Source organism: Chenopodium quinoa, unplaced genomic scaffold (genome assembly GCF_001683475.1).
Source record: "Chenopodium quinoa cultivar QQ74 unplaced genomic scaffold, ASM168347v1, whole genome shotgun sequence".
Classification (NCBI taxonomy): Eukaryota; Viridiplantae; Streptophyta; class Magnoliopsida; order Caryophyllales; family Amaranthaceae; genus Chenopodium; species Chenopodium quinoa.
In genome coordinates, this window is record NW_018742292.1 from 1283916 (window position 1) to 1309702 (window position 25787).

The 25787-nt window shown below is 41.3% G+C and overlaps 1 long non-coding RNA gene across 1 annotated transcript; it reads left to right on the plus strand.

Moving 5' to 3' along the window:
• The first annotated feature begins 17956 nt into the window (after positions 1 to 17956).
• On the plus strand, positions 17957 to 18575 carry LOC110685927. Its single transcript, XR_002504123.1, has 3 exons — positions 17957 to 17998; positions 18074 to 18394; positions 18471 to 18575. It is a non-coding gene; the product is annotated as an uncharacterized LOC110685927 (long non-coding RNA).
• The last annotated feature ends 7212 nt before the right edge of the window (positions 18576 to 25787 follow it).

Below are 25787 nucleotides of genomic sequence, written 5' to 3' on the forward strand. Positions count from 1 at the left end.
GACGGAGAATGATTCAGAACGTTCTGCGATCCTAAATCATTCTTGTAACGCGATAACTGCAAACTAGCGTTAGTTAAAACAGATAAGAGTTAAGAAACGCGTATCTAGCACCGTCGAGCACACGTCTCCGAAGGTAACCGATTTGTTGATGTTGCATTGATGTTGTTGTGACAACCTTCCACAATCTATGGAACGCCATCTTGTTGTTTTAATGTCTACTCGTCTCTGAACAATGGAGCTTTTTTTATATGTTCACGCGTCTCTAAACAAAGAGCTTTTGAACAATATGTCCACGCGTCTCTGAACAAAGAGCTTTAATGATATGTCCACATGTCTCTGAAGAATAAAGTTTGAAAGAAATGTCCACGTGTCTCTGAACAAAAGAGCTTGAATGAAATGTCCACGCGTCTCTGAACAAAAGAGCTTGAATAAAATGTCCACGCGTCTCTGAACAAAAGAGCTTGAATGTTTATTGCGATAATATTCCGAAGAAAAATTTTCGAAGACCAACGCTTGTCGATCTCTAAATCTCGCTTGAACTTTGCTTCTGCTACGGCAATACGTCGGCGGTTTGCTGCTTGTGAACCATTATGTCGGTTCCTCTGCTGTTTATGAACCAGTATGTTGGTGTCTCTGTTATTTATGAACCAGTATGTCGGTGTCTTGCGATGAGCCAATGCTTAGGCGCTTTAAGCTAAGTGAGACGATCTTTCGTGAGGTCGATCTTTTATTGTGATTGTAATCAAGCCGACTACTTAATCATGCCAAATTGCTTATAGGGGCTAAATGGCGTACCAAGGAACCCGAAATTGCTGTTTGAGGTCGAAATCACCTTTCTGAGAGGCTTCGAGCTCTGTTGCTGCTGAATTATCTCTGGCGTCAAGAATGGGCTCTGTCGCCAGACAATCTAGAGTCAGGCGTTGAACTCTGTTTCCAGACGCCAGATGTTGTTGCCAGACGGCAACATTGTCGTCTGGTGCTGGAGTCGGGTCTCCCCTATTCTGCTCTTGCTGCCACTGTTGCTTGGTTTTGCTCCGAACTTTGAGCTTGGTCGTTTCCTTTCAACCAAATCCGCTCAAATCTTTAGTAAATTAAAGTTCTTCATCTCTAATTTACTGATCCATGAAACTCCTCTTATCTTGGAGGAATCTCCTGTATCATATTCACGGTTTTTTTCGAAAAAAAATCCTGGAATGTCCTCGCTTGCTGGGATGCACCTGCATTTTTATCTTTGACTATAGGACTTTGCTTATATTTCTTTAGGGTTGACCTAAGACTTAGTGTTGACTCAATGACTTGACATGATTCAAGGTATAAACTTGACTTACTGTGATTGACTGGCTCGAGGTTGACTCGACTCAAAGTGTTTGACACATGTGTTAGACTCAAATCAAGGTGATATGAAACGACATGACTCAACGTGTACATGACTCGTGTGTTCATCGTAATGTGATCGTGCGACTCGAAAATGCCAAAAAAGCAAAATTTTTCCGTCATTTTTGTGGGGGTACTGACTTTCTCCCGAAAAAGAAAGACGCAAAAAAGAAAGAAGCGAAATTTTTGAAGGTGCATGTTGAATGAGCTTAGTCAAATGTCATTTGATTATATTTCTCAAGGTGCAAGGATTAACCCATCCTATGCTATCTCAATTGTTGACTCAATGATTAAAGCATTTGGGTAACTTAGGCACGGAGGCTAAGCACTTCATAATTCGTGATGCAATGACAATTATGATTGATGAGTGATTTTTATATAACAAGACATGCTTTAGCGTTGTGTTAATATTCCATGACAAAGGATTCCTAAGGGAAGTATATTTGGTCATGTATGTGTGATGTGTGTGATAGTGAAACTAAAGTTAGGCCGCAAGGGCTAAGTGTGTGGGAAAAAATATATTGAAAAGATTCAAATGGTGGTGACTCTTAGGCTAGGTAAGCTAATGATGTAGGGATCAAGCCCCCAAGTCTAGTTCTAAGTAAATAGGGATGAGCATAGGATATCCCTTGATATGATCATGGTGTGTGAATGTGAATACAAATGCATGTCTATTACGGCCGCACCTCGATGTAAGGTTGCCTACGTATCCGTTAGGAATCAGGCCGAACGTAGTTCTAGCCGAACCTCACACAAGTGTGTGTATACCTCAAAAAGGCCTTTTTAAGAGATGTAACGTGGTTAGGCTAAAGGTTATAGAAGAAGGGGATAAAGGGTCAAGACCCTCGATAAGCTCCCAAGGTGTGCAACCTTGCTTTTGAATCTTTATATTTTTATGCTTGAGGCTTGCTTCTCTTTTTTAGCTCTCTTTTCTCCTTTTTTTTTCTTTTTGCTTTAGCATTTATTTTATTTTTATAAGTGTGGGCAATCCCGATCATGCGGTCTATCACACACTAGGCATTCATGTTTCTCAGGCACGATACCGAGCACTCGATAAGAGATGCAATTTGAGACGTGTTCATATCAAAGACATGTTCATGTCAAAGACATTGGAACATTTGCCCTTTTGTACACTTCTTTTTTTTTTAATTTTTTTTTTGCTACTTTATCTTTTGAAGTCACTCAAGTTATTTTTTTTATTTTTTTTTAAATGCATAAGTTACACACCATCCCATCCCAAAGTTAGGTAGATATGGGTTGAAAAATGAAGGGTCTATCGTTAGACGAGACTCAAAGTGGTTTACCAAAAAAAAATTGCATATTTGAAGGGTGAAAGGTAATATGATGTGTGTAGGGAATAATTTCAAGCGTTAACCCCTAGCTTGAACCCCACTGTGATCATACACTAAAGTATGGTGGCGTCCAAAAGGAAAGAAGATAGACCAAAAGAGTCGCCAACAAGTTTTAGGAACTTGTAAACCGTTCACAGGGTGAAGGTTACACCCCTTAACGATCCAAGAGATCGTCAACTCTATAAGGTCTTGAACCAAATAGGGTTCGGGGATGAAAGTACAAATCCAACCTAAAAGAGATTGAACCTGCCCTAATAATAGGCCTCTACTTTATTCTAATCGTATTCATGTGCGTTTTCTGACTAACATGCAATCAATAGGATTAACCCTAAATTTGTTTATCTATGTTGGTTGAATATTAATGCACAAATAAACTATTATTGGAGATCACTTGAATTATAATCAAATTAAACCTAACAAGATTAACAATACTCATTAAATCCTTGGCGAGAATTTTGTTTGATAACCATCACCCGATTTGCTAGTCCTTCTACCACATTCAAGAGCATGGCAACGACATCTTTCAATTTTCGAACATCCTCTTTTAGATTTGACGAGTCTTCCCTGGTATTATCTAAGAAAAGACTTTTATCCTCCTCAATTATGGCCACTTCATCGAGAGAGGTTATATAAGTTGTCTCGATCATGGGCTTACCTACAAGTGTGATAAGAAGTGATGGATCGAAGGATGTTTGATCTTCTTCAATGGCTAGAACCTCGGAAGTTTTATTGTCATCGATCAGATCTTGAATAGCTTCTTTGAGTTTCCAACACTCCTTAGTATCGTGACCCTTTCCATGGTGATATTTGCAGTGTTTATTAGGATCCCACTTAAATGGCTTGGCTTCTGGAACTGGATCTTTGATAAGCCCTATGGGCATGACTAGTCCTTTGTGATGTAGCTTCTTGAAAGCTGTTTCATAACTCATACCAAGTGGAGTGAACACTCTTTTTGACCGTTGGATTCGCAATTTAGAGGCGTTCGCGGCATGCACCTCATTAATGGGAGAGGAGGAAGAAGAATGGTCGTTCTTCTTTCCTCTCGCACTATTATCTTTCAGAAGGTCATCTTCAATGTCGATTCCTATATTATAGACAACCTTGAAAGTATTCAAATTGTGTTGGTACTTTAAGTGTCTTGAATACTTCCCTTAGAGATTCTTGATAAACATCCTCACAGATTCTTTTTCGGTAGGAGCCTTGACCATATTAGTAGAAGTTTCCCTCCATTTATTGAAGAAAGAAGTGAACCCTTCGTTTTCTTTTTGTTTTAACATCTCGAGTTGTCTATGGACTGTTTCGTCTTGGATGTTGCACTTATATCTATCTATGAAAGCGTTTGTTATCGACTCCCAAGAAGAGGTTTTCTCTTTGTCAAGGGAAAAGAATCATTGTTGACAAACAGTCTCAAGAGATAGAGAAAACAGAGAGGGGAAAACCTTCTTATCGATACCCTTAATGCTCATTATTGTTTCAAAAGCTCTTAGATGAAAGTAAGGGTTATCTGTTGCCTTGAATTTAGGGATGTCTTTGGCATTGAACTTATGCGGAAGAAGTTCCTTGTCCAGCGAGACCCCTTGTGAACTAATACCCTAAAATTTATAGTCACTAGATAGCTATCAAGCTTTCTTGCATGAGGTTCATTTGATTTTGCTTCACAAGGTCATCAATTTTGAGGGTTAAAGCGTTTAACACCTCAGTCACGTCAGTCAATTGACTCCTAAGTTCATTAACTTCCTCTTAAGTCCCCATTATCTTTTTAGCCTTCCTCTTTTGACGAATCGTTTTATCAAAAAGTAAGACTTGAATAAAGAGGTTATCCTTGATTAATTGCCCTTCTCTCCTCGACCAAGTACTGTGGAAAAGGAATTTGGGGATATTCATTGTTAATTATTTGACTTAAATTTTATTCAACATGCAATGGATGGAGGAAGTGAAGAAAAGATGATGTAGATGGAGGGTTATGAAGAATTAGGAATGGAATGTACCCCCAACTTAAATGAAGGGAAAAAATGACTCATGCATGAACCTAAGACATGGTCATGGTGACATGCACAAGGTGTGTGTTAAACTAGTGAGTGTAGGTGACATACTTGGACTCGTGTCATGATCATGTGGCTAGACTATGTGACTAGACTCAATTAATGACTTAACAAGGTATAATTAACAGAATTAATTAGCAAACTGTTTAATTAGACACAAGGTGATGACTCGAGCAATAAACCGAACTGTCGCCAAAACGACAGGATTGGCGCCGCACTGTGTAGTGTAGCACCAGACGACAGAGCTGTCGCCAGGCGCTACACTCCACAGAGTGGCACTGCAGTCCAAATCTCGGCGCCAGTGCTGGAACATTGATCTGGAGCTGCTGTCGGTGTTATTACTCAACAAGGGTATGCTTAAAGCCGTACTAAGTCAACTTTGATTAGATTATTAGACTCTAGTTACCAAGATCAATTAATTAATTAAGCAAAGTCTTTTTAGCCATTAAGCAGTTTATTTTGTTCTTAACGCAAGTCAAACAAAAGGTTAGGAAAAATCACATAGAGTATGCACAACAAATAATGCGCAATTAGTCAAGTAGGCACAATATGATGCAATAAGTTTGCAACCTAACCATGGCTCTAGTTCTCTAAAGTTCGGGATATTGGTTAGTCAAAGAGGATCCATGGTTAATTGTCTGGATGCACCGCGCAAAAGCCTAACCGTGAACGGTTGGCGCGAGTGGATGGGACACCGTGAGTTTAGAAAAACTCGCTTCCATGGTTTGGTGAATTCAACATTCTCGGATGTACCTTTTGTTGCTCAGAACGTTTAATCAGGTAGATGGAGCATGAATTCCCAGGGGGTTATGTCCATATGTAGAACACATATAGGTTTCAAAAAAGTGAGAAAAACTCACTCAGGAAGTAGGATCGAGCAAACAATGCTAAAAACTGGTCGAAGTTAGAACGCATATTTCTGGCTCGGTATTGGAAGAATTTGGCGCCAGCAAACAGAGATTGGCGCCGGATTTTGGCTTTAGGGCCTGGCGACAGAGCTGTCGTTTGGCGCTACAGTCAAAATTCTGGCGCTAACTTCTGTTCGCTAACGCTAATTCCTGCATGCCTCAGCAGCTTTCTATGCTCGATAAAATTTTCCAGTTTCGCGCAGCGTTATTTCGGTCCTAGTTGTGAAAGATATTCCTCAAATTTGCTACGTGTAAAAATTCTATGTTTTAACTCATTACGGATAGTATTTCCAATGAGATCTTTTTTTATGCATATGACAATAATGTGAATCAAAATTACGCACGTGAAATACTTAGAACTTTTCGAGTCTCATCCACTCATTCTAAAACATTGCCGAAATAAATTTCAGGAATTAAAATAGAAATTCTCCCTAATGGAGTCGCCAAAAACTACAGGGAATATTTCAAGCGTTATCCCTAGCTTGAACTCTACTGTGATCATATACTAAAGTACGGTGGCGTCCAAAGGGAAAGAAGATAGAGCAAAAGAGTCGCGAACAAATTTTTTAGGAACTTGTAAACTGTTCACGAGGTGAAGGTTACACCCCTTAACGATCCAAGAGATCATCAACTCCAATAGGTCTAGAACCATGACTGGTAGTTCGGGGATGAAGGTACAAATCCAACCTAAAAGAGATTGAACATGCCCTAATAATAGCCCTTTACTTTATTATGATCGTATTCATGTGCGCTTTGTGACTAACATGCAATCAATAGGTTTACCCTAAACCTGTTTATCTATGTTAGTTGAATATTAATGCACAAATAAATCTATTATTTGTGATCACTTGAATTATAATCAAATTAACCCTAAACAAGATTATTAATAATCTTATTAAGCGTGATTATAAGTAGCAATTCCCTTTAAACATGCATAAAATGTTTGATCAAGCAATAACAATAAATAATCAAGCAACATAATAACAATAAATCACCACAATAATAATTACAATAATCATCATAAACATGTTAAAGCATAATAATAATAACAAGATTTTAGGCATGATACTAACAAGATTAATAACAAACCCTAGCATGTCACTAAGCATAAAAATCAAAGCTTTAACCCTAACATGATACTAATATGAATATTAGGAAGAATAGGAAACATCATAGAAATCATAATAAGCATATTTGATATTATTACCTTTTCCCTAAACATGATACTTTGAATCATTGTTGTCATTCAAAACATCAAGCTTCCTAACATGATTTGTACATCATAATATCAATTAAACCATTAAAATACTTAATTCGATGCCTCGTATCTCTTTCTAATAACAAAATACACACATTAGTAATTTCAAGGAAAATAATATAACAACAATTAAATTAAATAATTGAAATAGAGATTTGGGACCAAACCCTCAGAAATTAAAACCTTTCACGTCTAAGGCAAAGGCAACTTCGAATATGGCTAGGTGTATCTAAGTCTTGCGAATGCAGAATTTTGTAATTTGAGAAAAGGCTAGTTTAGAAAAGAGAGAGAGAGTAATCTAGAAAATCTTGATGAGAGTTCGTGAGAATTGGTGAATGAAAATGGAGTTTTTAGATAGCTATTTATAGAGAAAATCAGCCAAAAAGATAAAAAATCAAAACAGAGTTCTGACGCGTAAAACGAAGGTTAGCGCCAGACGCTGACATTAGCGCCAGGCGCTAACGCTAGCGCCAGGCGCCAAGCTTAGCGTCAGGCGCTTACTAAGTTATTGACTCGTTTTCTAAAATCAGATAGAAATTGCCGTACAGGAGGATAAAATCGTATTTTCCTCAAAAAACATTCTTTTATTCTGATTAAAACTCTAAAAAGTCAACAAAAGTCAATTTATCAATGCTAATAGAATTAGGAATGAAAAGAACCTTCTAAAAGAATGTAGAAGACTAAAACCATTCCTAATTGCATTAGGAATGATAAATCCATATTAGGCTCTCCTCAAGATCATTGGGCCGCATATAAGGCTCAAACTGGGTCCAGTTTAGTAATTTGGCCATAACTTCCTCAATATTCATCTGAATTGGGCTTATAATATATGAATGGAAATATCTTTTCAAACCTTATCTAACTACACTACTATTGGACCCATATCATGGACCAACCAAATTGGATTGACTGTTTTCTTAAAATAGGTTTTTAATAATAGAGAGAAGAGAAAATAAAGTTTGCAGGTATCGGCGTTACAAGAATGATTCAGAACGTTATGCGATCCTAAATCATTATTGTAACGCCGATACCTGCAAACTAGCATTAGTTAAAACAGATAAGAGAGTTAAGAAGCGCGTATCTTGCACCGTCGAGCACACGTCTCCAAAGGTAACCGATTTGTTGATGTTGCATTGAAGTTGTTGTGACAGCCTTCCACAATCTATGGAACGGCATCTTGCTGTTTTAATGTCCACTCGTCACTGAACAATGGAGCTTTTTTGATATGTTCACGCGTCTCTGAACAAAGAGCTTTTGAACAATATGTCCACGCGTCTCTGAACAAAGAGCTTTGATGATATGTCCACGCGTCTCTGAACAATAGAGCTTGAAAGAAATGTCCACGCGTCTATGAACAAAAGAGCTTGAATGAAATGTCCATGCGTCTCTGAAAAAAAGAGCTTGAATGAAATGTCCACGCGTCTCTGAACAAAAGCTTGAATGTTTATTGCGATAATATTCCGAAGAAAAATTTCCGAAGACCAACGCTTGTCGATCTCTAAAGCTCGCTTGAACTTTGCTTCCCCTACGCCAGTACGTCGGCGGTTTACTGCTTGTGAACCATTATATCGGTACCTCTGCTGTTGATGAACCAGTATGTCGGTGTCTCTGTTATTTATGAACCAGTATGTCGGTGTCTTGCGATGAGCCAATGCTTAGGCGCTTTAAGCTAAGTGAGACGATCTTTCGTCAGGTCGATCACTTATTGTGATATTAATCAAGCCGACTACTTAATCATGCCAAATTTCTTATAGGGGATAACTGGTGTACCAAGGAACCCGAAATTGCTGTATGAGGTCGAAATCACCTTTCTGAGAGGCTTCGAGCTCTGTCGCCGCTGAAATATCTCTGGCGTCAAGAATGGGCTCTGTCGCCAGACGTTGGGATCTAGAGTCAGGCGCTGAAATCTGTTGCCAGACGCCAGATGTTGTTGCCAGACGCCAGATGTTGTTGCCAGACGACAACCTTGTCGTCTGGTGCTGGAGTCGGGTCTCCTCTGTTCTGCTCTTGCTGCCACTGTTGCTTGGTTTTGCTCCGAACTTTGAGCTTGGTCGTTTCCTTTCAACCAAATCCGCTCAAATCTTTTGTAAATTAAAGCTCTTCATATCTAAATTACTGATCCACGTAACTCCTCTTATCTTGGAGGAATCTCTTGTATCATATTCGTGGTTTTTTTTCGAAAAAAAATCCGGGAATGTCCTCGCTTGTTGGGATGCACCTGCATTTTTATCTTTGACTATAGGATTTTGTTTATATTTCTTTAGGGTTGACTTAAGAATTAGTGTTGACTCAATGACTTGACATGATTCAAGGTATAAACTTGACTTACTGTGATTGACTGACTCGAGGTTGACTCGACTCAAAGTATTTGACACATGTGTTAGACTCAAATCAAGGTGATATAAAACGACATGACTCAACGTGTACATGACTCGTGTGTGCATTGTAATGTGATCGCGCGACTCGAAAATGCTAAAAAAGCAAAAATTTTCCGTCATTTTGGTGGGGGTACTGACTTTCTCCCGAAAAAGAAAGACGCAAAAAAGAAAGAAGCGAAGTTTTTGAAGGTGCATGTTGAATGAGCTTAGTCAAATGTCATTTTATACTATCTCTCAAGGTGCAAGGATTAACCCATCCTAGGTTATCTGAATTGTTGACTCAATGATGAAAGCATTTGGGTAACTTAGGCACGGAGGCTAAGCACTTCATACTTCGTGATGCAATGACAATTATGATTGATGAGTGATGTTTATATGACAAGGCATGCTTCAGTGTTGTGTTAAGATTCCATGACAAAGGGTTCCTAAGGGAAGTATATTTGGTCATGTATGTGTGATGTGTGTGATAGTGACACTAAAGTTAGGCCGCAAGGGCTAAGTGTGTGGGAAAATATATTGAAAAGAGTCAAATGTTGGTGACTCTTAGGCTAGGTAAGCTAATGATGTAGGGATCAAGCCCCCAAGTCTAGCTCTAAGTAAATAGGGATGAGCATAGGAGATCCTTTGATATGATAATGGTGTGTGAATGTTAATACGAATGCATGTTTATTACGGCCGCACCTTGATGTGAGGTTGCCTACGTATCCGTTAGGAATCAGGCCGAACGTAGCTCTAGCCGAACCTCACACAAGTGTGTGTATACCTCAAAAAGGTTTTTTTAAGGGTTGTAACGTGGTTAGGCTAAAGGTTATAGAAGAAGGGGGTAAATGCTCAAGACCCTCGATAAGCTCCCAAGATGTGCAACCTTGCTTTTGAATCCTTATATTTTTATGCTTGAGGCTTGCTTCTCTTTTTTAGCTCTCTTTTCTCCTTTTTTTTTTCTTTTTTCTTAACATTTATTTTCTTTTTATAAGTGTGGGCAATCCCGATAATGCGGTCTGATAGGGATTAGATAGGTCGTTATGCTACCACCCTAACCAAATTAATCATGTATAATACCTAAACCTACACTAAACTAGTTAGTGGCAAGTAAAGGGTTGAACCACTAGGGAAGCACGCTAATTCAACATCAAATATCACTAATGCAAGAGTGAAAAGGGGATTTTTTTGTTGGTTTTGTTGAGTAGAACACTAAAACTACAAGTAAGCAAGAAAATGATGATTAAAATCAATAGAAAACGGCGCTAGGGGTTCGGGGGTTTTAAACATGATTAGAAAGTGGGGAACAATGATAGTTATCATGATGAACATGCCAAAGAACACAAGATTCTACCTAAAAAATTCATTCTCATGCAATAGCCTAGGAAAATCAATGAAAGAAGTCTATTATAATTCGGATCATTCTCATGCATCCTATTAGACACAAGCAAATCAAGAGAATAAAGAAGCACAATACATGAAACTCCATTTTAACGGCTCATTCTCATGCAATCATTAAAATAAAGGTGATCTTAATCTAGTTCAAATCATTTTCATGCATTTAAACTAGAAGACAATCAAATAAAGTGCAACAATAATCTCAAGCCATTAAAAATCATGTCTTTCATCAATTTAAGGCATGTAATCAATCCAACTATCAACATTCATCCATCATTCAATGCATATCTTCCACCCCCTTCCCCTAGCTAAAAGTTTAGCCTAGAGAAGGGAGATTAAACATAATATCAAAACTAGAAATAAACACAAGAAACTCAAAACAAAACATGTTTGAAATATATGAAATCAATAATAACTAGATAAACTAATAAGATTGACAAAAATAAGTAACAATCAAATAAATAATATTAAAGGAAAGGAGAATATATTACTAAAGAAAGGATTAAAGAAAGATGAAAACGTAGATACTTGCTTGATTGATGGAAGAGTAAAGCTTGAACAAAGTTGAATACAATAAAGGAAGCTTGAATAAAAATGTCTTTTCTCTCTCTAGATTAGGCTAATGTTCTATGAAATTAGTACTAAGTGTTTTCTATTACAAAGAGTCCCGACTATATATATGTGGCTCTTCCCAAAAGAAAGAGACTTGGACAACAAGGCGCAAATAAATCGGAAACTCAGCCGTGCGCGCCCGCACACGACATATGCGCGCCCGCACAGTAGGTGTGTGTGCCCTCTCGGCGTAGTGCGCGGCCGCAACTTTGAGGGTACGGGGAAAATGAGCGCACCCGCACATTAGTCATGTGCGCCCGTGCATCAGGTGTGTGCGCCCGCACACAAGTCGCGCACAAGGTCGCGCAAACTCTCTGGTTAGGCTCTGTTTCTTCAGTCTGGCTGTGCGGGTTCGTACAGGGCTGCGCGCCCGCACAGCCTAAAATGTGCGCCCGCACAGAAGCCGCACAGCACCCCGCGCATAACAGTTAGCTTGGCTTCTTGATATCCTCTTTCTTTTGGCACATAATACCTACAAAACCAAAGCATGGAAATCAAAATAAAAACAAAGCGAGAAGACTAATATGGTAGAAAAGAAAAGAGGAAACAAAACTAAGTAAAAATGCTTAGAAAAAGGGCCAAACATGTGCAAACGAGGGGAGAATCCTTAGAGAAAAAGGATAAAAGAGTGGCATAAATGCCACTCATCACGGCCTATCACTCACTTGGCATTCATGTTTCTCAGGCACGGTACCGAGTACTCGATAAGAGACGCAATTTGAGACGTGTTCATATAAAAGACATGTTCATGTCAAAGACATTGGAACATTTTCCCTTTTGTACACTTTATTTTTTTAATTTTTTTTAATTTTTTTTATTTTTTGCTATTTTATCTTTTGAAGTCACTCAAACTTTTTTTTTTTAAATGCATAAGTTAAACACCATCCCATCCCAAAGTTAGGTAGATATGGGCTGAAAAATGAAGGTCTATCGTTAGACGAGGCTCAAAGTGGTTTACCAAAAAAGGATTGCATATTTGAAGGGTGAAAGGTAATATGATGTGGCTACAAGGGGTGCCTCAAATTATTAGTATACCTTGTACTTAACTCGACCTTTTTTTTTTTTTTTTTTTTTTTTTCCCCATAGTAATGATCATATGCAAGAAATAAATGCTCATTTTATTAAAAGGAAAAAGAAAGAATCTACAAAATTAATCTAAGGGAAAAGAAAGATGCCTATTGGGGAGATGAAAAATTGAAAAAGAAATAGAAAAAAGAAAGATAATGAAATCTTGTTGTTGCAGCTCGACTCTTGCCTTGTGTTTATCATCACTTGGTGTCCTTGTCGACTGGAGGTATTGGAAGCCCATTATTGTCGATCAAATATTGGATTGCTTCCTTTAGTTTCCAACAGATCTCAGTAGTATGACCCCTACCTTGATGGTATTAGCAGCGTACATTTGGGTTACAACTAGGCAATCTCTTCGCAAGTGGGGGATCTTCAATAGGTCCAATAGGAGTAATGAGTCCCTTAGCATGGAGTCGATCGAAAGCATTATCGTAGCTAATTCCAATAGGGGTGAAATCCTTTCTCAGTTTCTTTCTAAATTCTCGATTATCCATAGCTAAGATTTCATTAAGGTCAAAAGTACCAACATTGTTACTAGAGTAGGTGTTTTCGGAAGAAGAAGGACAGTCGTTCTTCTTTCCTTTACAGCCACTATTTTTATTGTTACTAATCTTGGCATTCTTGTCGCGCGGGGGAACATGAAGGAGATTTGAATCAATGAGATCTTGAACACGATCTTTGAGGGCGAGACATGCTTCGATGGTGTGACCACGACCTCTATGGTATCGAAAATAAGAATTTGGGTCCCAATTAGGATACCGTTTTTCAGGCGGAGGGTCTTGACTGGGACCAATGGGGTGAATGAGACCTTAAACGTGAAGACAGTCAAAAGCTTAATTGTAAGTCATTCCTATTGGTGTGTATTCTTCAATGGTCCGTTTTGCCCGTTGTAGGGAATAATTTCAAGCCTTAAAAAATCTCACTAGCTTAAACCCCACTGTGATCATACACTAAAGTACGGTGGCGTCCAAAAGGGAAGAAGATAGAGCAAAAGAGTCGCCAACAAGTTTTTAAGGAACTTGTAAACCGTTCACGAGGTGAAGGTTACACCCCTTAACGATCCAAGAGATCGTCAACTCCATAAGGTCATGAACCAAATAAGGATTCGGGGATGATGGTACAAATCCAACCTAAAAGAGATTGAACTTGCCCTAATAATAGGCCTCTACTTTATTCTGCTCGTATTCATATGCGCTTTCCAATTAACATACAATCAATAGATTAACCCTAAACCTGTTTAATCTATGTTGATTGAATATAATGCACAAATAAACTATTATTGGCGATCACTTGAATTATAATCACAATTAACCTAACAAGATTATTAATTATCTTATTAAGCGTGATTGCAAGTACCAAATTCCTTTTAACATGCAATAAAAGGTGATCAAGCAATAACAATATAAAATATAATACATATCAAGCAACATAAATAAATAATCAACATCATTAATAATAATAATAATATCAATCATAATCATAATCATAATCATAATCATGATCATGTTAAAGCATAGCAAGATCCTAGGCATGATACTAACTAGAATAATAACAAACCCTAGCATGTCACTAAGCAATAAAAATCAAATCTTTAACCCTAACATGATACTAACAATCATAAATATTAGGAAGAACATAGGAAGCATCGTACTTTTAATCATACTTAATATTAAAGTTACCCTAAACATGATACTAGGAATATCATAATAACAATGTAAACATGATATCTATATAATAATATTAATTAATCCATTAAAGTACTTACTTGGATGCCTCGTACCTCTTTCTAATAACAAAATACACACGTTAGTAACTTCAAGGAAAAAATAATAATCATAACAATTAAATTAAATAATTGAAAGAGAGATCTGGGACCAAACCCTCAGAAATTAAAACCTTTCACGTCTAGGGCGAAGGCAACTTCGAATATGGCTAGGTGTTTCTAGATCTTGCGAATGCAGAATTTTGTATTAAAAAGCAAATTTTAGAATTGAACGCTAGAGAATTAATATTATTGAAAGTTGATGAATGAAGAGATGAGTGAAAAGGATTATTTGACTGTAGATGAATGCTAATTTGATGAATGAATATTGATAATTGGTGAATGAAGAGAGTCGATTAAAAATTAAGAATAAATCGAATTGGGTCTATCAAAACGGAGTTTTTAATACGATATTTATAGAGAAAATCATCCAAAAAAGATAATTTAACAAAATAGAGTCTGAAGATCGCAGAAACACAGGGCTGGCGCCAGCACCAGTGGCTAGCGCCAGGCGCTAGGCGCTGCCAATCCTGGTTCCAGGAGCCAAGGCCCGGGGTTGGACGCCAAAGCGGTTTTCCACGTGTTTTCGAAAATCTGATAAATTTTCCGTACTAGAAGATAAAATAATATAATTTCAATCGAAAATGCTATTTGATCTTGATTAAAACTCTGAAGAGTCCTAATTGAATTAGGAATGAAAAAGAACCTTCTAGAATTTTCTAGAAGACTAAAACCATTCCTAATTGCATTAGGAATGATAAATCATATTAGGCCCGTTCCTAGATCATTGGGCCGTACATAAAACTCAAACCGAGCCCAGTTTAGTAAATTGGCCATAATTTCCTCAATATTCATCGGAATTGGGCTTATAATATATCGTTGGAAAGGTCTTTGCAAGCCCCATCCAACTACACCACTATTGGACCCATATAATGGACTAACAAAACTGGATTGGCTGTTTTGTTTATAATAAAGTTTTCAAAAACAGGAAGAAGAGAAAATAAAAACTTTCCGCTACACTAGACCTTTCCACACTTTCGTTTAATTCGATTATAATTCGACGTGAAAGGCACTCATCACCGGGTTTGGTTTTGGGGAGACACAAATGGGTGTCTACAGAAGCCCCCACTTTGACTGAGTTTGGAGAAACGTAAGTTTCGAAAATGAAAGCCAAAGTATCGATAGGGACGGAGAATGATTCAGAACGTTATGCGATCCTAAATCAATCTTGTAATGCCGATACCTGCAAAACTAGCATTAGTTAAACAGACAAAAGAGTTAAGAAACGCGTATCTTGCACCGTCGAGCACACGTCTCTGAAAGTAACCGATTGTTGCTGTACTGTTGTTTTGATGACCTCTTGCAAGCTAGAGAATGCCATCCCGCTTGAAAACCGCTACGCCTTGTAACTGCTTCCAAATTAGAAGATTGCTTCGCCCAAAACTATCCTCCCCGCTATGATAACATTCCACGTCTAAGGGAATATCATCGAAAACTATTTCTCTTGAAATAATTCTCATCCGTATTATGATAACCTTCCATGCCTTAGGAACTATGATCGAAGACAACTTCGCCCGAAATTACCTTCAGCTGTTTATGACAACTTTCCGCAAGCTAGGGAATGATGCCGAAGACATTTTCTCTTGAAGTTATCCTCATTTGATGCGATAATTTTCCAAAGGAAAATACCGAAGATCCACGCCCGTCGATCTTTAAAAGTTCGCATGAACTTTGCTCTTGCTATGCCTGTACGTCGGCGCTCTTTCGCTTTGAACCTGTATGTCGGTGCCCTTTGTTCTTGAACCTATATGTCGGTGCCTTTTGCTCTTGAACCTATATGTCGGTGCCTTTTTCTTTTGAGCCAATGCTTAGGAGCTTTAAGCTAAGTGAGACGATCTTTTCATCAGGTCGATCACTTTATGTAATCAAGCCGATTACCTAATCATGTCAAATTGCTTAAAGGGGCTAACTGACGTACCAAGGAACCCAAAATATGTTGCAGAAGGCTAGCACAACCCCAGCAGGTGGCTGACTGCTTTGGCGTCGCTGAAAAACAATCAGCGCCAGACATATGGCATTAGCGCCAGGCGCTGGCATTGGCGTCAGACACCAAGCACAGAACATGACGCCAATGCCTAGGGACTGGCGCCAGCACGGAATCTTCTTTAAAATCCCGTTTTCGTTCATTTTCTTGCTCTGGTTTGTCGCGAACGCTGCTCGAAGAAACCGAAAGCTTCATTTGATCGTTGCTCACTCGTTTTTCAACTAAATTTGCTCAAATTTGTTGCAAATCAAAGCTCTTTTCATCTATATTCCCGATCTTTGTAAGTTTTCCTCAAACTCACACCGATTTTTATGAATTCTTGGCATGTTTATTCACGAATTTCATGAAAATTCGAAATATGTAATGCTCAATTTGCTTTGTTTATCAAGTTTTATGCCATGAAATTGCTTGTTTATGCTTGTATATTGCCTTAGGAGTAATTTGAGACTTGTTTGACTCAATTTGGTGAAGAAATGAGCAATCCACCATTGTTGGACCTCTTAAGGTTGGAAGAACAATGTGGCTTGTTCTTGATGTTTTTGCTAGCAATTCTTTTTCAATTTGTCACAATAATCACCATAGTGTTGCAAGAAATTGTTTGATTGCTTGAAAAAATACTGTCATGCTCAATTTGAATTTGTGCTCTGTTTTAGTACTACGTACTCTGTTTTTTGCGAACATAGTATCATGCGGCTAGGCAAACCTTAGATACTATAGAACCTCAATTTATGATGACTCTGCACAATGTAGCATGGCTAGACAACGAGGTTCAGGTTCACGGTCCCGAAACACTAGACGGGAGCATGAGCCCATGGAGGACGACACCACACCGTCCGCTTTGCTTGGTCGGTTCCCGGAGTGGGATGAGCAGACCTTGTTCTTTGCCCCTGTCCACCACATTTCTGAGAGGGTGAGACGGGGAACCGAGCTTGGGAGGACACGGCATCACGGCTTTGGCTGTGATGGTCTAGGCGATTTGTATAGGATGCATATTGCCAGAGACCGAGAGACGAGGCTCCTATGGGAGTCCTGCGGACTGGTTGCCTTGTTCGAGACCTCCGAGGCTATGGTCGCCTCCAGCGGGGGTCACCACGTAGTACGCGCTTTGGTGGAGTTCTTTTGGGACACCACCAACACCTTTCATTTTCCATGGGGTGAGATGATGGTCACTCCTACAGACTTCAGTCTCATCACAGGACTGGAGTTTACTTCTGTGCCGCTGCCGTTCGACGGCGGTATCGACGTCTTTTCTCCAAAGGTCGAGGAGTTGTTGGGGCCGATTGCTGTTCGAGCTCGAGTTGAGGTCGAGACAACTTAGTTCACTGCTAGAGGGATTCGCCGCTCGACGCTGGCAGCGACTCTTGATGACGATGCGACCACCCGAGGGCAGCGGGTGCGCATCTTTGTGCTGATGTTGTTGTCAGGGATATTCTCCCCTGACAGGGGTAGTATGGCGTTGCTTTACTACCTCCCTGCTGTTTGCGATCTCCGGCGGATCGGGACTTATGACTGGGCCAGCTTGGCCTACACTGACTTCGTTCGCGCGCTGAGGGACTCGTGTCGCCACCGGTCCTTTAGGACGAACGTTGCTTTGTCTGCTTTCTGGAAAGTCGTAGAGGTAAACATTATTCCCTATAAAGTTTAGCCCTACATGTTAGTTAGCATTTACTCACGCTTTTAACTTTTTGTAGATTTGGTTCTACGAGTACTTTCCTTCCATTGCGCCGGCGAGACCATCGCCGAGGGGGTATCTGGTGAGCGCCTCTTGGGGCGGCCACCATGTGGACCTGTCTACTGCACGTGTCCGGAGTCGGATCATCTCGGTACGACTTTTAGTGTTTATCTTGCTCTTCTGCGATGTTTTGGACATGTTCTTACCCGATTGGTGTCTTTTATAGGGACCTGAGGTAGTATACCGACCATAGGGTGGTTGGAAAGTCCCTGGATTAGCCGCACAGTACTCTGCTGAGCGCCGCTACTTTCTGGGGACCTATGGAGCGGTTGTATATTAAGGGGAGAGAGTTGATATCCAGCACTCTTCTGATGTTTTCGTTGTTCCTGCTTCCCCACCACGTCACATATTCGACGAGAGAGAGTTGTCGAGCATGGCTGAGGAGTCTGGTTCCCTCTGGCGGTCCCATGTGATCCTTGAGCGGAGTTATGCTGAGGAGCTACTTCCTTTGTTAGCTCCAGCCCCTGTGCCGGCCGAGGATGTGAGGGTAAGATCTTTAGCTTTTTATTTTTCGCTAAGTAGCCCCCAAGTAATACCTTGCTGATTTCTTCCCGTCTTATCAGGATGGTCCTACTGAGTTCGCGCCACCCTGTATGTCCATCCACTACCAGGCGACGTACGGGCCGATCGAGGAGATGATTTCTCCGGCTCCTGAGGGCGAGCTCTTTGTGGAGCGGTCGATTCCTCGTCACCAGACTAGGGTAAGTCTAGTTTTAATTCAGAATCTTGTATTCAGTCATCATGCATTTTCACTGACTTATTTTCATGACAGTTCTCACGCGAGGTGGTTTCGGCTATGGCACGATGCATAGATGCCTTCCGGAGCCAGCTCGTTCGGATGAGGAACGCGGCTACCTGTCGTCGAGATGACGCTGTCTGAGAGGTAACTTTTCTTCACTTATTATTTCTGCATTATGCTTCAGTTTTACCTTGTTTCTGATTTAATTCTTTTTGCAGGGTCAGCCGATCGCTTCTCACACCCGTACGAGGCCTGAGGGGCGGAGAGATCCGGCGAGGTCTAGCTCGAGACGTTGTCGCACTTCGTCAAGAGGTAGAGGTGGCCGTTCCGAGGCTGCTCGAGCCGATGTTTTTGAGGGCTCTAGGTCTTCTTCTGAGGGTGCTCCTACTGCATCGGTAGGAGAGGCTACCTCGGCTTTCGGAGGTGGTGGGATGTACGAGGTTGGCTTGTCATCGCAGTAGCCTCCGCGGTCTCAGCCTCAGATTGACCTTGGTTGGAGCGGTCTTGTTTTGAGTTTTCCTCCTCCTACGGAGACTGGAGCTGGTGCTGAGGCCGGAGCTGGTGGAGAGGTGACTCCTCGGACGGCGCAGTTTTATGGCATGAAGGGCCTACGTCCTCCGGCGCCGTAGTTTGTTTCCGTACGTATTTTATTTTGACTTTTTATAGAACTTTGCCTTTGACTCATTATTTAGACACTTTGTACTTTATGTTATTGTAAAATCATTATTATCTATTATTATGTTAGTGTATGTTAGTGTGTGCAAATGTGATAACAATTTTTGCGCAAAAATTTCGTCATTTTTATTATTGATGGAGGGTATTGTCCTACTCTCTCCCCCAAAAAGAAAAAATAAAAGGAAAAATAAAACGGAGAAAAAAGCTGATTTTTTGAAAATTAATAAAAAAATCTAAAAAAAGAAATAAAAATTAACTAAAAATAATTGCTATATTTAATTAATTAAGAAAAGGATAGAAAAAATATTTAAAACGGGGCCATAAAGTCATTAACCGACTCCAATTTAATATCAAAACGCAAACTAAGCACGCGCGGCCACCCTGCTGACTTGGCGCCAGCTGACGCCAGCCTGTGGCACGTGGCGTCAGGCGCTACACCTAGCGTGTGGCGCCAAAAGCTGATGGGTGACGCCAATGTCGGGTGTGTGACGCCAATCGACGCTGACTCCGTATTTCATTCAGATTGAAATTCCTCGCAATTTGTGCATCAATATCCCCCTGCTCAGCTGATTCTTCTCATAATTTCATCGAAAAAAAATATTCTTCTCTGTATAAAAAATAATAATCATGTCTTTAGCCACTAAAACCTTCAGCCAACATTCTCATGAATGGTGTCGATCTCTTAATGCTAGAGAAAGAAAAGAATTGGATTTATTTCACTTGGGGGGAATTTATGGCATCAAAGGGGTAGATTTAGACATAGACTTCATACATACCGCTTTTGAATTTTGGAACATTGATACACATTGTTTTAGAATAGGGTATGATGAGATTAGCCCTTTGCTAGAGGAATTTGGTGCTATTTTAGGCTTCCCTGCAATAGACCTGGTAGTAATCCCTAGAGTAGATGCATATTACTATAAGGATTTTGAGCACTTCTTCAACTTGAAGGAAAGGGATTTATCAAAAATAGTAGATGGCAATGTAGTGAACTTAAAAGAATTCGCACGCTATTATTTTGATAATCCGCTTTCTGAATCTTTTCACATATATAGAAGAAGGGCGTTCTTATTCTGCATGCTTAATTAATATTGTCTTAGTAGTGGTAAAATTAACGAGGGTCAATCAATTATAACCACTGTGCTAGAACAAATTGAATCAGGGAGAAATCCAATGCCATTGATAGTTGGAGAGACTATGATTAGTCTAGATGAATTGAAAAGGGAACCAAAAGCACCTCTTCGCAGTTCTCCAATTTTATTACAGGTGGAAAAATAATATTTTTAATTACAGAAATCAAAAAATATATTTTTGTATTGTAATATTAATTTATTTACATTGCAATTTTTTTTTTAGATGTGCCTAATGGAGAGGCTAGGACTAATTAGCCCTCCGGAAGACATTGAAAATTATACGCCCACTTGCTTTGTGAGAAGGAAGAAGCGCATCCCTAAAATTGGGCGCCATGGGTGGAGAAAAGTCTTTGAATCACGTGATTTTGCTATCAAGTGGGTCATCCCATGGTGGAAAATAAAAAGGATGGTTGGTGTTAACAAGCAACCTTTCTGCCGTCTCCCAAGCTTGTCTCGCGTGACATATTATTATCCCTGCAGGGTGAAAAGACAATATGGCTGGCTTCAAAATATTCCTTCCGGGGATCTTCGTCCTCCCTATGAGTATCCCGTATCTCAAGAAGTGGATAAATTTGACACTTACTGGAGCGCTAGACCTTTATGGGAAGTGATTACCCAAAAGGTTCCCCCTTCTTTACATAATGATGTAAAGAAGTGGTTGTTGAAGAAGTCTTCAATTGATCAGGGTAGAACCGATGTGAAGAATCGTCTAGGTGATAGGGTGACACCGGCCAAATAACGCTTAGGTGCAAGAATTGAGTTCAAAACACCTACAATGCCTAAGAAGAAGAATACTACTAAAGACAAGGGGAAAAGGAAAGCTAAAAACAAAAAGGTTTGGGTGGAAAAGAAGCATGGGGTGCTAGCCGAAGGAGGAACAATCTATTCCAAAATTGAATGTAGGTCTTCTAAAGGATGCCTACTGATTAGGGGATTTTTATCCACCAATCACCGTCTGACAAGTGGACCAACCAGGTTCCGCCACGTGTCCTTCACGTAGGCCAATAGGAGCCTGCCACGTGTCAATCATAGATACGTCCTCTACGGACCAATTGAGACACGCCACGTGTCCACCCATGCCAAATGGGAAAACCGGCCAACAAGGCCCAATCCTGTTTAGAGGCCCGGTCAGCCCTAGGTTTACCCTAAACCTAGAGAGTGGCACGCTTCTCAAGACTATAAATACTTAATTAATCCTCATTAAAGGGGATTCAGCAATTAATGACTCTCACCTAGAGAAGTCTAAACACATTGATCACTCCTCCCCTAGAGGAACCAGATCTTCCCCCTTTAATTTCCGCACTTATTACTCCTTAATCAAGTACTAACTTGACCGTTGGAGGCGGAGCTCCCAGGAGTCTCCGTTATTTTGCAGGTACAGGCGTCCGGTTCCAGTCTCGGTGTTGTAACTCTCCCACAGGACATCAGAAAACCCCGAAACATTTTGGCGCCGTCTGTGGGGAGAGTACTTCAGAGATGGCATCCAAGTCTGTACCGACTCCTGAAGAGAGGCGTCCCGTAGACAACCCTCAAGTTCAGTCGGACCATGATACCGAAAGTGAATTCGAAGTTGAAGCTCATACAGCTTCAGACGGGACCCTAAGGGCCCGACGTACCCGTCATACCGAAAGGAGGGAACGGGTGCATCTTCAAACAGGAAGCGAGCCAGCAGGCGCACCGCCTGTTCGGCAACAGCCGAGTGATGGGTCTGCTCCCATCACAAGGAACGAACTCATGACCTTCATGAGGGACTTCAAGGGAGAGATTCAAGAGTTGATCAACAAGAAGCCGCCTGCTTCAGTCAAGGAGCAGTCGGCCAAGAAACCCTCCACTTCACTGAAGAGGAAGCCAGTTCAAGGGCGAGAGGCGACTCCTCATCCTAAATCTAGGAAGCGGGAGCCACCTGCCCTTGATTTCAAAAAATTCCGTTATCCTACAGGAAATAGGAAACCGGTTCGTCATATTCAGGCGGACGGGTCAAAACAAACATTCACAGATGCTCGGCTACTGCTAGAGCAGAAGAAGAGTGACCGATTGTCTGAGTCGGCTTCTACTTCAAACTTTCAAGACAGTTTGCGAAATGCCTCGATGAGGCATACTCAGTCGTACCATGAGAGTCAGTTAGGCGGCACCTCCCGTCAGTCCGGCTTTCATAGTGCCCAGGCGGTACCAAACTTACCATTTGTGCCGCAACAACAGTATTTTATGCAGCCACCTCCATTTGGTGGACCTACAGCAAAAAACGTCCAACCTATGGACTGGCAGCTACGGTATCTAAGACTTGGTGAACAGCCGTCGGCCTTCTCCAAGGAAATTACTGAAGCCGCTCAGCCGGCCAAAGTGAAAAATGTACTAGTAGGCGCCTATGACGGCACTACTAACCCAGAAGACCATCTGATGGCATTCACCAACCTGATGTACCTTCAAGGGTTGGATGATCCCACTTGGTGCAAGTGTTTCCCAGCGACTCTCAAAGGAATCGCACAGCAATGGTTCGGCAACCTGCCGACTGGTATTGTAAATAGCTTCAGGACGCTTGCTTACTTATTTGCCTCCAACTTCGCCATGAACATCCTTGCGAAGAAAACGACCCTTGATTTGGGAACAATTCAGCAGGGCGAGAAGGAGGGGCTTCGTTCTTACATCAGGCGGTTTAACCTGATGAGAATACAGATTCAAGGGTTACCGGATGAGGTAGCTTATACCGACTTTTTTAGAGGTCTCAAAGACGGGTCTACCTTCAAATTTGATTTGGTTCGAAAAAGGGTGGCGACTCTTCAAGAGGCCTTGATTGAAGCAGAAGCCTATATACAGGCGACTGATCTGTGTACGATAAAACAGTTGGACGGGAAAAGGTTCGACAAAAGAGAAGGACGACAGAAACAGTCGTCAAACAAAGATGAGAAAAGAAAAGAGGTCTGGGCGGCTGATTCCTCTAAACAGCCGGCCCAGAAAAAGAAAAAAGAATTCAAACCATACTCTCCAAAGTATGCGTTTAACAAGGATAACCAGTTTATCCTAAAAGAAATCAAGGGACGGATCTCAATTGAGAAGCCGGTCCCCATGAAGGGTTCTGCAAACAACCGGAACCAAGATAAAATTTGTGCTTATCATGATGACGTTGGTCATCACACCAATGACTGCATCAGTCTCATGCGGTACCTTGACCGCCTGGCTGAGCAAGGTGATCTTGACACTTATGTCAAGAAATCTACGGGGAACACTTCCTCAAAAAAGCTGTCGGCCAAAAAGAATCAACAGGCCGACAACTCCGATACAGATGATGCAGTCGTCTACACTATTGCAGGCGGCTTCTCAGGAGGCGGCCCCACTATTTGGGGCAACAAAGATAATATAAGGCGGTTAGATGTAAATTCCGTTCACCAAGAACGGCCGTTTAAATATACATTTCCTGAGATTGTCATCACTGAAGAGGATCTAGGAGGGGTCAGGGGGCCGCATGACGACCCTCTCGTTATTGAATGTAAAGTGGCCAACCAGAGAGTTGGCCGAATCCTCATAGATACCGGGAGCTCCTCAGATCTCATCAGCAGCAAATGTCTGTCGAAACTGAAATATCAGACTGACTGCATACATCCGGCCTCCCACCCATTAGTAGGGTTTGGAGGAGGAGTCGTCCACCCACTGGGACGAGTAGATTTACCCATTCGCCTGGGCGAAAAAGGGGAAGGACGACACATGGTAGTCCGGTTCCTAGTATTAGAGGAACTCTCGGCCTACAACATGATTCTGGGTCGACCAACCCTGAATAATTCCAAGGCTGTTATAATCCCGTCTCTTATGTTGCTCAAGTTTGAGAGGGATAATGGAACAGTCGGCTCCCTAAGGGGAAATCAGAGGATGGCCCGAGGAGTGCTATCTCTCGGATGTCAAGCCCACTGTTATGGCCACTGGGTCAAGTGGAGAAAAAACAGACCTTGACAATGTCAAGGAGAGTGCGCCTGTTCAAGAAGCAGGCGGCAAAAAGAGAAAGGCGTCCCAGACAGAGTCCGCAAGAAAAGCAAGAAAATAGCAATCGTTGGCAGAGGAGCGGCCGGATGAGTTCCGCCCTCAGCCGGCTGGTGAGCATGCGGACCTGATCTTAGACGACTCACGTCCTGACCGAACAGTCAAAGTTGGGACGACTGCTCTGAGAAACCTTGGTGACGACTTTCACAACCTATTGAAAGAATACAAGGACATCTTTGCATTTGAAGTCCATGAAATGCCAGGCATTAGTCCTGATCTGGCGGTACATAAACTCGCCGTGGATCCGAAAAAGAAGCCGGTACGGCAAAAGAAGCGGAACCATGGCGAAGAAGGAAGTCAGGCGGCAGCCGCCGAAGTTAAAAAATTACTTGATGCAGGGTTCATTCGGCAATGTTACTTCCCAGACTGGGTTGCAAATGTGGTGCTTGTTAAAAAGCCGAATGGCACCTGGCGAATGTGTGTAGACTACACAGAGTTAAACAAGGCGTGCCCCAAAGACAGTTACCCTCTGCCTAAAATTGATAACCTGGTCGACTCAACAGCCGACCATGCCTTGATGAGTTTCATGGACGCCTATTCTGGTTTCCATCAAATTCCCTTATGGAAGAAAGATCAGGAGAAGACGGCCTTCGTCACTGATCAGGGGTTATACTGTTACACGGTCATGCCGTTTGGTCTTAAGAATGCCCCGGCTACCTTCCAACGAATGATAAACATTGTGTTCTTTGATCAGATTGGGAGAAACGTCGAGGCATATATTGATGATATGATTGTCAAGACTAAACTTCAGAAAGATCATCTGTCGGACCTCCGAGAAACTTTCGCCACACTCAGGCGGCACCATGTCATGCTCAATCCCAAGAAATGTGTATTTGGAGTTGAGTCTGGGAAATTTCTCGGATTCCTTATCAATCAGAGAGGAATAGAAGCGAACCCTGAGAAGGTGCAGGCGGTCATTGACATGCAGTCGCCTCGTACCATCCGAGAGGTTCAGAAGTTAACAGGTTGTCTGGCGGCCTTGGGAAGATTTCTAAGCCGATCAGGCGACAAATGCCTATACTTTTTCCAGGCAATTAAGAAAAAGGCAAGGTTTGAATGGGGGCCAGATGCTGAGGCCGCCTTCCAGAAATTAAAAGTTCACTTGCATTCCTTGCCGAGGCTGGTCAGCCCTTTGCCCAAAGAGGTTCTCTACATGTACCTGGCCGTCTCTGATCATGCGTTAAGCGCTGTTCTCCTTGCTGAAAGGGACGGCTGTCAGCTCCCGGTCTACTTTGTCAGTCACGTACTGAAAAATGCCGAGTTGAGGTATCCCCTAGTGGAGAAATTTGGTCTTGCACTCTTCA